This window comes from Lutra lutra, chromosome 12 (genome assembly GCF_902655055.1).
Source record: "Lutra lutra chromosome 12, mLutLut1.2, whole genome shotgun sequence".
NCBI lineage: Eukaryota > Metazoa > Chordata > Mammalia > Carnivora > Mustelidae > Lutra > Lutra lutra.
The window spans coordinates 81658577-81671057 of record NC_062289.1 but is presented as its reverse complement, the minus strand read 5'-3'; the positions used below and the strand labels follow the sequence as shown (position 1 = coordinate 81671057).

The 12481-nt window shown below is 50.9% G+C and overlaps 1 long non-coding RNA gene across 1 annotated transcript in view; it reads left to right on the top strand.

The window, feature by feature from the left end:
- The first annotated feature begins 1318 nt into the window (after positions 1 to 1318).
- LOC125082395 (uncharacterized) overlaps positions 1319 to 12481 on the top strand; it is a 28715-nt gene continuing 17552 nt past the window's right edge. The window contains exons 1-2 of the long non-coding RNA XR_007121962.1: positions 1319 to 1488; positions 1573 to 1714. This is a non-coding gene — a long non-coding RNA (uncharacterized LOC125082395). The remainder of the gene's footprint in view (positions 1489 to 1572; positions 1715 to 12481) is intronic.

Genomic DNA, 12481 nt, shown 5'->3' with positions numbered 1-12481 from the left:
CCATGTAGGATCCGAGAGCTCCGGGGCCTCCTCCTCAGTGTGTCCTCAGAGAAAAGCAGTTAATCCCTCCCATCTCTCTGGTCTCCGACCACACTCCATGCTCACCCAGCCTGTGATGGAGCATTTTTATCTCTGGTGCACGGCCCTGTTTGGAGTCTCCAAACCCAGCAGTCCCACGCTGCTCTTCCTGAAGGAGGAAGGTTAGTCTCCCTGGATCTGCCACTTGTGGTCCCTGCTCGAAAAGCAGTGTCCCAACTGTGTCTTGGATCACAGTTGAAGGTGACCCCAAGCTGAAAGCCCCCCTTCAGCTCCGTGTCTGCAGTCGGCTTACCCACTCTGAAACCTGGGGGCTCTGCCACTCAGTCACCCCTGGTCTTTCTGTGACCCCGGGGGCCTGAGACCATGCTGTCCTCGCAAGGGCTACCCCCCACCCCCTTAGCCTCTGGAGTGAAGTCCCTCCATGGAGCTGACTTCTAAAGTTCCGATTTTGTGCTCTGCTGCTCCACCGCTTGCTGGGAGCTGGCCGGCCCCTCCCCCCACCATCTCTCTTCCCGTATGTCGCCTCGGATTCACGTCTCCGCATGTCCTGCCTTCCAGAAAGTGGTCGCTTTTCGGTTCCTAGAACTGCTGCTCTTCTTCTCTTCGATCTCCTGTTGAGTTCATAGGTGTTCGGGATGGTTTGATAACTAACTAGCTGAGCTCCTGGGACCTATGATATTTAGGTCTCCTATTCCTCTGCCATCTTGCTCCTCTCACAACTGGCTATTTTTTTTTTAAATTTACTTATTTTAAAAATTGATTGAAAGAAACAGCACCCACATTGGCAAGCTCTGGAAGGTTATGGGTCAGCAAAGAGCATGGACAGTACCTGATGGGTTTTCATCTGCATGGTCTGCAGAGTGCCAGTGCAAGGGAGGGACTTCGAGGGACTGTGTCCACCTATCCCTGGGGAGTGCTGCGTCCCACGGCCCAGCCATATTGCTCATAAGATCCTGTGCAGGTGGGACGTGGGTGTGGCTGAGAAGAGGGCATGTGTAAACCACCCTCCCTGACCAACTTGCCCATATGGGGTCTGGGCTGCCCCACCATGGGCTGGAAGGTGGACGGGGAAGAGTCTCTGAATCTGAGGTGGTGTGACAGGGCGCTGGGGTGTCAGGGGAGCCAGTGCTGAAGGAGAGTTGCAGGGAAATCATGAGAGGAACCAAGGATCCCGACAGTTTCGGGAGAGTTGTCTTCCCCGACAGTGGGCCAGGGTGATTGCTTCCACTGTGAAGCTCTGTGGTTGCGCATTCTGATCCATGTCTGTCCTTACGCAGTTGTCCTCAGCCTGGGGGATCCTGCTGCGGGAGACAGAGACATCTGCCCCTTCACAGCTGGGAAGCATGTGGACCCACATGTCATGGGACCGAGGTTGAGACATTCTGCTTCAGGGACGCTGAGGCCCCGAGATATTGTGGCCACCCTGATCAATGTGCCTACAGTGGCCCCGTGAGTGTTGATTTCAGTTTTTAACCAACCCGAGTCCCCTGCTTTGAGGGAAAGGCCCTGATCTCTTTTTAGTCTTCCCTACAGGTGACTCTGAAGGTGATCAAAAGCCACATTTCTGGGTGGCAGGCACTCAGCAAGACAATCCCCATGCATGACCACTAACTGTCACCTGTGAGGCCCGAAGACAGTGTGCTGGGCTTTTTCCATGGGAAATCCGTAACTCCAGGTAAGTAATAAGAGACAAGCATTTATGGAGAGATTACCAGGGCCAGTGATGCCTCTGTTGCTTCCTGTCCTGTTGGTGGAGGAAGGGGAGATGAAGCAGAGAGAGAAGACACCCTTGCCTCCATGGACAGGACAGGCCACACGGGTTAGTGCCTTTCTGGTAAGCTCTAGCAGGAAGGCGGGAGAGGGGGGATATGGCACCTCGGTGACGGTCAGTGCGCTCTGAACCAGCTCACCATGTTTAATTAAGCATGATTTCTGTCTGTAGCACATGGATGTATACAGACCCAAACAGAGACGTCTGTTGGGGAAGCAACAGCTTTTACTTAACACATAGCAGGTGCATCGCCAGTGCAAGCCACTGGGGCTGGGTCATCCTGTGATGGGCTGTTCTGGATGCTTGCTCCTGGCAGAGGGTGGGATGCTAGGAGCAGATCCACCTGCCAGGGTCTGCTGCAGACACCACAGCATCATCTGGTCCTGTCGCCACTTTGGCTGTCATCTGTCTCTGAGCAGGAGAGCTTGACCAGTCGATGCAGCTGGAGGAGAAGTGGAAGGAGAGGTAGGGAACACTGCAGTTCAGAGACTTGTACCCAGGTTCAGGAAAATCTACATTCAGATCTCTGCTGGGCTGTGAGCACCAGGCAGGTTCCCCTGAGCCTCAGTCTTCCCAGCTGGTTATGGGGATGGTGCAGCTCGGCTAAGAGGGTCCAGCACAATGTCTGGGTCAGTTGTAGAGGAACTGTGTTGTTGACGCACAGCGCTGAGTTTCGTGCCCGCCTCAGTCTGTGTGCTGTGCATTTCGGGTTCTCGGCAGAGGTGGCCTGCGGGCACACTGGGTTTGACCATGCAACATATCACATCTTGTGCATTCATTTTCAAGACTGGAGGTTAGGAATCTTACCCAATGTTGAGATTTCTGACTTGAGATAGTTGGAGATCTGGTGACTCTGACCAATGGGCTTGTAGCAGGTGGAGGCACAATATAGTCACCTGAGTACATGGCCATCGTGTGGTGTGTGCTCTTGGAAGGGTGGATTTTTCTCCAAATTGCCCCAAGTGTGCAGACGTCTTGATAAGCAACACCTGACTTCCCGCGTGTGACATCGATTTCAGCCCTTGTTCTGGAACTGAAAAGGCCAATGCTTCCATTTATCTCAGAGCTTTCTAGTTCTGTCCTTTGTTTGAATTCCTTCTGGACAGTTCTGTTTGGTGTTTGGCGGTGATGTTCATCACAAGGGCAGAGCTGAAGAGGAAGCTTTTGATCTCATAAAGTGGTACAGGCGGCCAGGTGATAATGACCGTCTGCGTTATTACAGGGATCCCTCCTTCCCAAGTGCTCGGTTACACAGCCTCTGATGTGATTCTCACCTCTGAGGTGCCTAGGGAAGAAATGACGACACTTCTTCTCAGCATCTGACGAAGCTGATAGCTTGATCCTCATTCAGACATTTTGTTCATGTCCCATCTAGGACTCTCCTCTTCCTCTCAGCTTTTTAGAAGGTGTCCTGGGGTCCAGCAAAGCTGGAAGACCCCTGATGGGACGAGCCATATCTGTCTCCTCTTGCTGCTATAGCAAATTAACTACAGACAGTGGCTTAAAACAAAGCAAATGTATTATCTTACAGCTCAGGGTATCTGAAGTCTTACATGGGCCCCCTGGGGCTCTAATGAAGGTGTGGGCAAGGCTGTATTCCCCCCAGGGTCTGTAGGGCAGAATTCGTTCTCTTGCCTTTCCCAGTGTCCAGAGGCTGCCTGCATCCCTTGGCTGGGGATGCCTTCCATCTTTGAACTGGCCAGACTGGTCGAGGCCTTCTCAAGCTACTTATGATGCTGACATTCCTGTTCCTCTCTTCACTTATAAGGACCCTCGTGATTACATTGGGCAACATAGTCACAACTTCTGAGGACTGGGATGTGGGCATCCTGGGGAACGTTATTCTGTTTATTGCATGAACTTAAATAGGTTCGTTACTGATGAACTACTCAGAGCCTTTAATATACAAAAGGCGTGTGCTAATCCACAAAGGGAGCAGTGGTTAGTGTCCCCACGGCCACAGGCCTCACCCACTATCCCACTTACAGTGCTGTCTTGTGTTCCATCATGCTCGGAGCACATCCCACTTTCTCCATTGGGAGCCATTGGGAGCAGTTCCCTGCCTCCCACTTCAGTGTTACATTGAGACAACCTCCTTGTCCCCTGCTGAGGGGCAGAAGGCACTGGCTTTCTGCTCTTCTGTTGTGAGCACCCGGCTCGACTCTGACTTCAGCTGTTGCACGAGGGTTCCCGGGAGAGCCTGCTCCCTAAGGCATTTTCCTAGTAAGCCTATGTCTCATTCAAGTCTCTGCTCAGCTGTCATCTTCCCAGAGTCTACAGTGGATCCTTCTCGAGTGCCCCTCCCCAGTGAGAGGCTGGTTGGAAGAGGAACTCAAGGGGCCATAGAGCCAACGCTCTGAGCTGACTCATATCAACCCATCGAGTAGCGCTGAGTTACAACTTGGTCAGTCTGAACCCCTGCCAAGCGAGGGAAATCTTTAGTGGACGGTCGTGATGCTCTGTGTCCGTGCTTTCACCTAGCAATGCATTTGGGATCAATGTGAAGCTGTCTTTAATGATTTCATATGTGTTTGTTTATTTGTTCTTCAAGTGGGGGGATTAGTGCCTTCTCTAGACCCAAGTCAGCCAATGAGTATGTTTAGATCGATTTGTATTCCCCAGGACCAGTCCCACGGGCCAGAGATCGACCAGGAAAGCCTGTGGTCCAGGGACTGTGGGGATGCCTGATGAGAACTTTGCTTGGCTCATCCTTTGTTTTGCTTTGTAGCATTTTCCTTCCAAAACAGGTCTCACCCACGCTGTGTGCTGTGTGTTGGGGGCTTCCCTGAGGCCGTCCCCTGAAAGCCCCTCATTAATGACAAAGCACAAGTGGGTGTGAAATTTTGCCTTACAAGTTCTGTGTGGTGTGCGACACTGTCCTAATCTGGGTTTACCTCTCCCCAGCACTAGTACCCTTTATAAGACAGATCTCTGTATGGGCATGCTCCTGTCTGTGCCAGGACGAGGGAGAGGACGCCGAGTCTCTAGAAACGCCTGTCAGTGCAGAGTCGACAGCAGCCCCCCAACCTTGCTCAGTGTGCTCTCCCACTAACTCCCCAAACCTGGCTCCTTCCCTGAGCCCAACTTCTTTCGTCTTTAGCCTGAGATGGTGTTTAAAGGGATGGCTTGGGCCATTTGGGGGAGTACTGTTTTCCTGGATCTCTCCCAGTACAGGAGGTAGCATGTTCTTAAACCTGTTTTTTTTTTTTTTCTCCTGTTAACCTGTTAGTGCCCAGGGATCTCAGCCGAGAACCTGGAAGGGCAGAGGGGAAATTATTTTCCCTCCCCTATGTAGTCATTAGTGCTGTTCACAGATCTTTCCAGGTTTAGGGCACAGGGATCCTATGATGTAGGGCAGTGCAACTGAAGATTGATGTGTGACCAGAAATCAACCATGTGGCTTGTGGGCTGGATGCGTTATTGCCATCATGAGAAAGCCCTGAGATTTCCTTGCATGTGCATGTCACTGTCCCATGGAGGGGCTTCTGTCAGCCCGCGTCCCGGCGCATGGACCCAGCATATCTGCGTGTGCGTGTACGACAGCCTTTAGCTAACCTGCGATGGACACGTAGGTGAGGGGGAAATCGACCTTTGCTGTTTGAAGCCCTGATATGCAAGGGATTTTTATTTTTTAAATTAATTATTTTATTTTATTTTTTTACAGCAGGGTGTCTCCTCTGCCCTGTTGGATTCACCGTCTTGTAGGGGTGTCTCCAGCACAAATCAGTAAGAAGCATGGAGGGCCAGAGGGGGGCCTCCCATGTGGGAGTGACCGGAAAACACAGCCCCTCGACTGTGTGTGGTAGGTCTGCTGGAGCTTGGTGCTCTGACTGGCCAGCCTGTCATAGCTGGAGGGGACGCAGTGAGAGTGGGTGACCTCTTCAGAAGAGGCAGCGAGCCCAGTCCACACTAGATGCTGAAGATGCTGTTGGCACTGTGATCTGCTGGGGAGAGCTCTGGATGGGGAGTCAGGAGGCCAAGCCCACGGCTAGGGAGACCCCTTGAGAGCTCTGTTTGGTGGCCCACAGCTGTGGCAGGAGGGGTTGGAGTAGGTGGGCTCTCATCTCATCTTACCCCAGTGACGTCTAAACTGGGTCTTTAGTCACACACAGGGTAGCTTCTCTGTCTCGCTGTTTCAGAGTGTGGTTCTATGGAAGCTTCTGTCCCATCTGAGGGGGAGCAGAGCAAAGGACCACAAAATGTGCCACTTTGCCACGTGGGTTACTTTTGAGCTGAAGCGATGAAGAGCTAGCAGCCTCAAGAACAACTTTTACCTCCCCCTTAACTACCTATAAGAATTTAGATCAAGAATTAGTCCCAGAGATCGCTTTTTCTCTGAAAGACTGATCTGTGTGGCAGACTCCTAATCACCTGACACTTCCCTACCACCTCGTCCTGGGAGTCAGCCTCCTCCCCTTTGCAGCCCCAAGCCCTCTCCCCTTCCTCGGCTCAGGATGGCACATAAGCCCCAGCTGCCCTGCTTGCCTTGAGTCTCCTATCTTCGGGGAGCTCCTATACTTACAAAATGAAATCTGTTTTCCTTCTGTTAGTCTTCCTCATGTCAATGTGGTTATTAGACCAGAGAACCTAGAAGAGAATGATCTCATCTAGAGATAAATAACCTAGAGAATTATCTGGCCAGAGAACCTAGAGGAGAAGAAGGGAAAATTTTCCCACCCCTGCAGATTAGAAGGAGGACCCATCCTGTTGCCTGAGGGACCATTTGGGCTGGGAGACCCTGCACTGTGGGGCCGAGAGAATCCTGGCTCTCCCCTCCTTCTAGCTCTGGGACCCTGGTGAGCTTGTCCACATTCTTCAAGCTAACTTCCATTTCCTTGTGCACAAAGTCATTTGGTAACTTGGTGCAGTGAAATAATTTTGGATTCTGAGGCTATGCCAGGCACGGTTCTAGGCAGAGGAACAGGGAGCAAACACCACATGGAGTTTACAGCATAGTGAGTGCAGTCGTACTTTTATTTCTTTTTTATTACGTTATGTTAGTCACCATACAGTACATCATTAGTTTTTGATGTAGTGTCCATGATTCATTGTTTGCGTATAATACCCAGCGCTCCATGCAATCCGTGCCCTCCTTCATACTCACCACCGGGCGACCCATCCCCCACCCCCATCCCCTCTGAAGACCTCAGTTTGTTTCTCAGAGTCCACAGTCTCTCATGATCTGTCTCTCCTTCCAGTTTCCCCCTGTTCATTTCCCCCTTCCTTCTCCTAATGTCCTCCATACTATTCCTTATGTTCCACACATGAATGAAACCATATGATAATTGTCTTTCTCTGCTTGACTTGTTCCACTCAGCATAATCCCCTCCAGTTCCACCCGTGTTGATGCAAAAGTTGAGTATTCATTGTTTCTGATTATCTGAGTAATATTCCATTGTATATATGGACCACATCTTCTCTATCCATTCGTCCATTGAAGGGCATCTCAGCTCTATCCACAGTTTGGCTACTGTGGACATTGCTGCTAGGAACATTGGGGCACAGGTGCCCCTTCTTTTGGCTACTTCTGTATCTTTGGGGTAAATACCCAGTGAGGTTGTATCTTAATCTGTAGATCCTTTTGGCAGTGGGGGAGGGGAGCATCCTGTAGACTTGGCTCACGTTCGTGTGCTTAAATGCATACTTAAAATACATAGCATTGTGAAGGCAATGAATTACGCGGAGATGGAGTTACCAAACTCTGTGAAATAGGAGCACATGCACTGCTCTATTATTGAATTAGTAACAAGATCGAGTGGCAGGTCCAACAGCTACTGTAATTTTGCAGTAGTGCTGGGTGTAATTGACGTTTTGAAACATCTGCTGTGACTATAAGATGATAGGAAAATATCTGTAATTTCCACTGGTGATAAAGTCGCAGATACTGCTAAAACTACCACTATGGTTTGTTGCTTATATTTATAATAGAATCCTGCAAGGGAAATGTTAAATTTACATTAGAAGTTTATGAACATAAAAACACCATTTTTATTGGACCCAAGATCATGAAATCCATCTCTGGATTCCCCAGTGTCTTCAGATCAATAATCCTTAAAGTGGGGAGATGAAAAATTGAAAGACCCAGAAATAAATATATGCAATGACAGGATGTGTATGTTATAAGTCAAAATCAATCAGGGGCCAAGGGAGAGTGGGTCGGGGTGAGAGGGTTGCTCTGGGGTATGGTCACGGAGAGACTGGCAGGCGAGTGGTGTCCAAGCAGAGAGCTGGAGGCAGTGAAGGAGGGAGTAGGTCTTTATCTGGAAAAGACCCCTTCCCAGGACAGGGAAGGAAAAGACCCCTTCCCAGGACAGTGCAAAGGGCCTGAGGTGGGGGCGTGTTTGGTGTATTTGGGGAACTGGAAAGTGTTTATATTCACGGTGGAACAAGTGGCAGCAATGGGGCCTGTGCCTAGACAGTTCACATGGGGGTGGCACGCAGGGTGGGCTTACAAACTGGGGGCACTTGTGCCGCCGTCAGTGTGCTGCGGACGGAACCGAGTATGCAAGAGCTTTGAGGTTTCTGTGGGGACCGAAAGCACTGTGACAGGGTGACGGGTGGCATCATAAGTAAGATCATTAGGAGGTGTTCATTGCTCAGTCCCTCTCCCCCTTAAATAGATTTCAACTCAGAGACCAATTTTAGGGTTGTGGAAAACTGGGTGGAAAGTGCAGAGTTCCCTCATTGCCCTGTTGCCCAGCCTTCCTTGGTGTTCAGTCCAACCCAGGAGTCGTGCCTTCCTGACGATCCTTCTTTCTAAACCCAGCTGTGCCCTTCAGCCTCAGCCTCTCGGAGCCATAGGACCCACCTTCAGCTTATAGGACTGGGTTTCTCTCGCCACGTCATTTTCAAGTTTCCGTTTGTGGGTGACAAGGGATGCCGACATTTTCCAGTTATGTAACAGGAAACGTTAGAATACTTTTATTTAGGGCGGCCTGGGTGGCTCAGTCAGTGAAGCATCTGCCTTTAGCTCCAGTCACGATCCCAAAGTCATGGGATGGAGTACCGCATTGGGGGCTCCCTGCTCAGTGGGGAGTCTGCTTCTCCAACCCCCCGAGATCCTTCTCACTCTTGCTCTCTCTCAAATAAAATCTTAAAAAAAAAAAAAAAAAAAAAAAAAAAAAGCTCACCTGCTCCAGCACAGTGGTGGACATCTGCTGGAGGTGAGAGGTCTTGGTCTTGGGAAGGGGCAGGTGGCCTAGCAGAGGCATTCCAAAGGTCTGAGGACCAGGGTGCTGCCCAAGGGGGGTCGCTCCCGATCCGTGCTGGGGGAGGACGTCCTTCTCTTTCAACCAGCATGACCAGCCGTATTCTTCCACGTGGCCCCCTGAGCCCTGGACTCAGGACTTCCTTGCTGTGTGACCTCGGGAGAAGCCCTCCCTGTCTCTGGGCCTCAGTTTCCACTCTGAAATGTGACTGTGGACCAGATGGTTTGTTTCTTTTCACTTCTTGTTTTTATTCTCCCAACGTTTTATATCTGCAGAATATTCAGCATATCCTGCTCTATGTGCCTCTGACTGTAGTTGCCTTCCGGCTACACACACGCATTTACAGGGTTTCCCTGTTTGCTTCCGATGGCTCATTTTATATGTTGACAAGAATGCGTTCATTCTCCACGCACGTCTTTACAGCTTAACACTTCCCACTAGAGGTCAGTAGAGGAGACCTGAAGCCTTCTGTCTGTCATAGTTCGTAATTCCAATATACATAATTTATTCCACCTTCCATTTTATTCAGACGTTCACACTATTCCCAGGTTTGGGTTTTATTTTGTCTGTCTTTTTAAAAAAGATTTTATTTATTTATTTGTCAGAGAGTGAGCGAGCGAGCGAGAGCACAAGCAGGGGAGCAGCAGGCAGAGAGAAGCGGGCTCCCCATGGAGCAGGGAGCCCAATGCAAGTCTCGATCCCAGGACCCCGGGGTCATGACTTGAGCTGAAGGCAGATACCCAACTGTCTGAGCCACCCAGATGCCCCTATTTTGTCTGGTTTTGGTTCTCTCCAAACAAGGAGGCCACAAGCCACGTATTTCCCACAACCTCCTGTTACTCATGCTGATAATTTTTTCACACCTGGAGATCAGACAGCAGGATCACAATGTTTGCATCCTGGCTCCCGTTAATTCTGCCAGGTTCGTTTTCTTGCGAGCAGCATGGAGGATACAGATTCCTTCCCACCCTTGGCTGTGAGCTGTCACTCTGTTTGAAAATCTTGCCAACCTGGTGAGTGGTTAGACCCCAAAGTTCCATCTGACAGCCCCCGCATGCCAAGGTCCTTAAACAAACAAACAAACAAACGAGAAAACCACATGTGAAGATCAAGGTCACACAACAGCAGCAGCTCAGGCCATTAAAGCCACTCGTGGGGACCATGGGTTGGGGTGCAGAGAAGCCCCAACTTGAGACCCAGATGGTCGGGCACGTAGCAGCCCAGCTTGTCCCATGCACAGAGCTGTGACATGGGGACCTGGTGGGAACATGCAGAGCAGTGTCGGCTCAGGTCTGGCAGATGGCCCTGTGCTGAGGCGTTCTGAGCCTGAAGATCTCAAGGTAGAGCAGCCACGGGGGCCCTGGGGGGCAGGTGTCATTGTGGCAGCAGCTCCAGGTGGGGAGGGTGGGCAACACAGGGACTCTGGCAGCCCGGCTCAGCATTGGTGAAAACTGTGGGGTCCATTGTAGCAAAAGGGGGAGTGGGTGTGGGGGGGTTTCCTGGTGGCGAAATCCCTCATAGCGACCCTCGACACTTGACCCTCATGGCTCTCAGGTCCTGAGGACTGGGGAATGGGGTGCTGCATCCTTCGCTTTTCCTCACGTCCATTCCATCCTCTGTTTGGAGTCCGCACTTTCCGGGCTGCTTCCCCCGGCCCGGAGCTTCCCCAGGGCGATGCTGGTGGTTGCGGCGTTTACTTGTTCTTGCTGTTCGGACGCGCAGGCCACCCGGCCCTCTGACCTTGTGCCCCCCTGTGGGAAGATCCGTTGACCGTGTGTGCATTCATTCAGGGGCCGTCTGTCTGTCTGTCTTCTGTCGCTCTGTGTCAGCTTATGCCTGCCCATGCCATGTCGGTTATTATGACTGTGATACCGTTGGAGGCCGGGAATGGGAGCCTCCAGCTTTGTTCTTCCTCTAGGTGGTTTGAGGTTTCGTTTGTTTACAGGTAGTCAGCTCCCACACGAGCAGCGGCAGTGTGACAGCGAGGCCCGCGGGCACCGTACGGTCTAAGTCACCCGATCTGGCAACGGCCTGGGCCCTTCCCGTGTGTGTCCCTGGCCGCCCAGCGTCGCACGCGAGCCCTACACTGCTTGTGTCAAATGGGAACGCGCATGACATTTCCTTCCAGGAACGGCACCGGCTTCCAACAAATGACTGACATTGTCTTCGGGGCCTCCTTCCAGACGGAGCTTACAAGAATTGGTGACATGGGCTACATGCTTAGCGGAAATCTCCAGCTGGGCCCATTTAACGGGGTCCTCTCATTGTCCATCTCCTCTCATTTCCATTCCCAGGGTGGCGCAGCTGGCATCCACCGCAGCGTGTTTGTAGGGAGGGACCCCTTGAGCACAGCGAGGAACAAGGTTATTATGAAGCAAACGCATTTCAGACCTTCAGTTCCCGTTGGCTTCTGCATCCCAGCGGGTGGCGTCTTTTAGGGAAGAGTGTGTGATCGTCAGCTTTGACTAGGACAGGGGTAGTAGCAGACACTGCTCAATTAATGGTCCGGGGCTCTTATAAAAGTAGACACACGTCCTAATCGAGGGGCGATCCTTGGAAGCATTGGGGCTGCCTTTAAGATCGCTGCCGGTTGGTAGGGGGCCAAATACTGTGATTCTGTAACAGAGACCGAGCCGCCTGCCTCGGACAGTCCATCCTTCTGGGTTTTAAGAGTCCTTTGTAAAATCAGAAAAGCAAATAAAAAGCCAAAATGAACAGTTTCCTCCTGTCTTGTTAAAGGCTGAGAGAGGCTGGGTTTTTCTTTTAATAAGTGTTTTTCTAAAGAGGAACGGGACTGTTTACTACCCGTGCTATTTTAGGGGGTCTTAAGAAAAATATCAATGGATATTCAACTGTGTGGGGCAGGATCATGGCCACACATGGAGATCTGAATTCAAATCACTTCAAAACTCAGTTTCTTGGTCACACTGGCCACATGGCCAGTGCTCAGTAGCTCAACTCTGCCTGTTAGGCCCAGGGATAGAGCATTGTCATCTCACTGCACAAAGGTCTGCTGCAGGGTGAAGACACGATGCCGTTGGATGGGACGGGATGCGGGAAGCTGAGAACGGCCTTTTGCGGGAAGCACTTCCATACCTCTGCCCCCCTGTCCTGAAGTATGACGTGAGTGTGTCCGGAAGGCACGGCAGAATTTCTTGGGATTACAATAATTGAGCAGAGCGTCTGACTTAGACATTAAGCTGCTTCTGTTGATTAATATTATTGCTGACCCCTTCTCTTTGAAGGAGAAGTCAGTTAATTGTGGATCAAACAGAAAAAGAAAATATTTGTCCTAATTGTCCTCATAAGTTTTTATTTTGTAAATGAGGCAATAGAACAATTCCTTCATGTTCTTCTGACATGCATGCTCTCAGGCTCCACCAACCACCACATGCTCCCTTTTGGTGAGTTAGATGTGGCAGAAGCAGTCCTGTAACTTGTAACCTCCAGTGACGTGTAATTC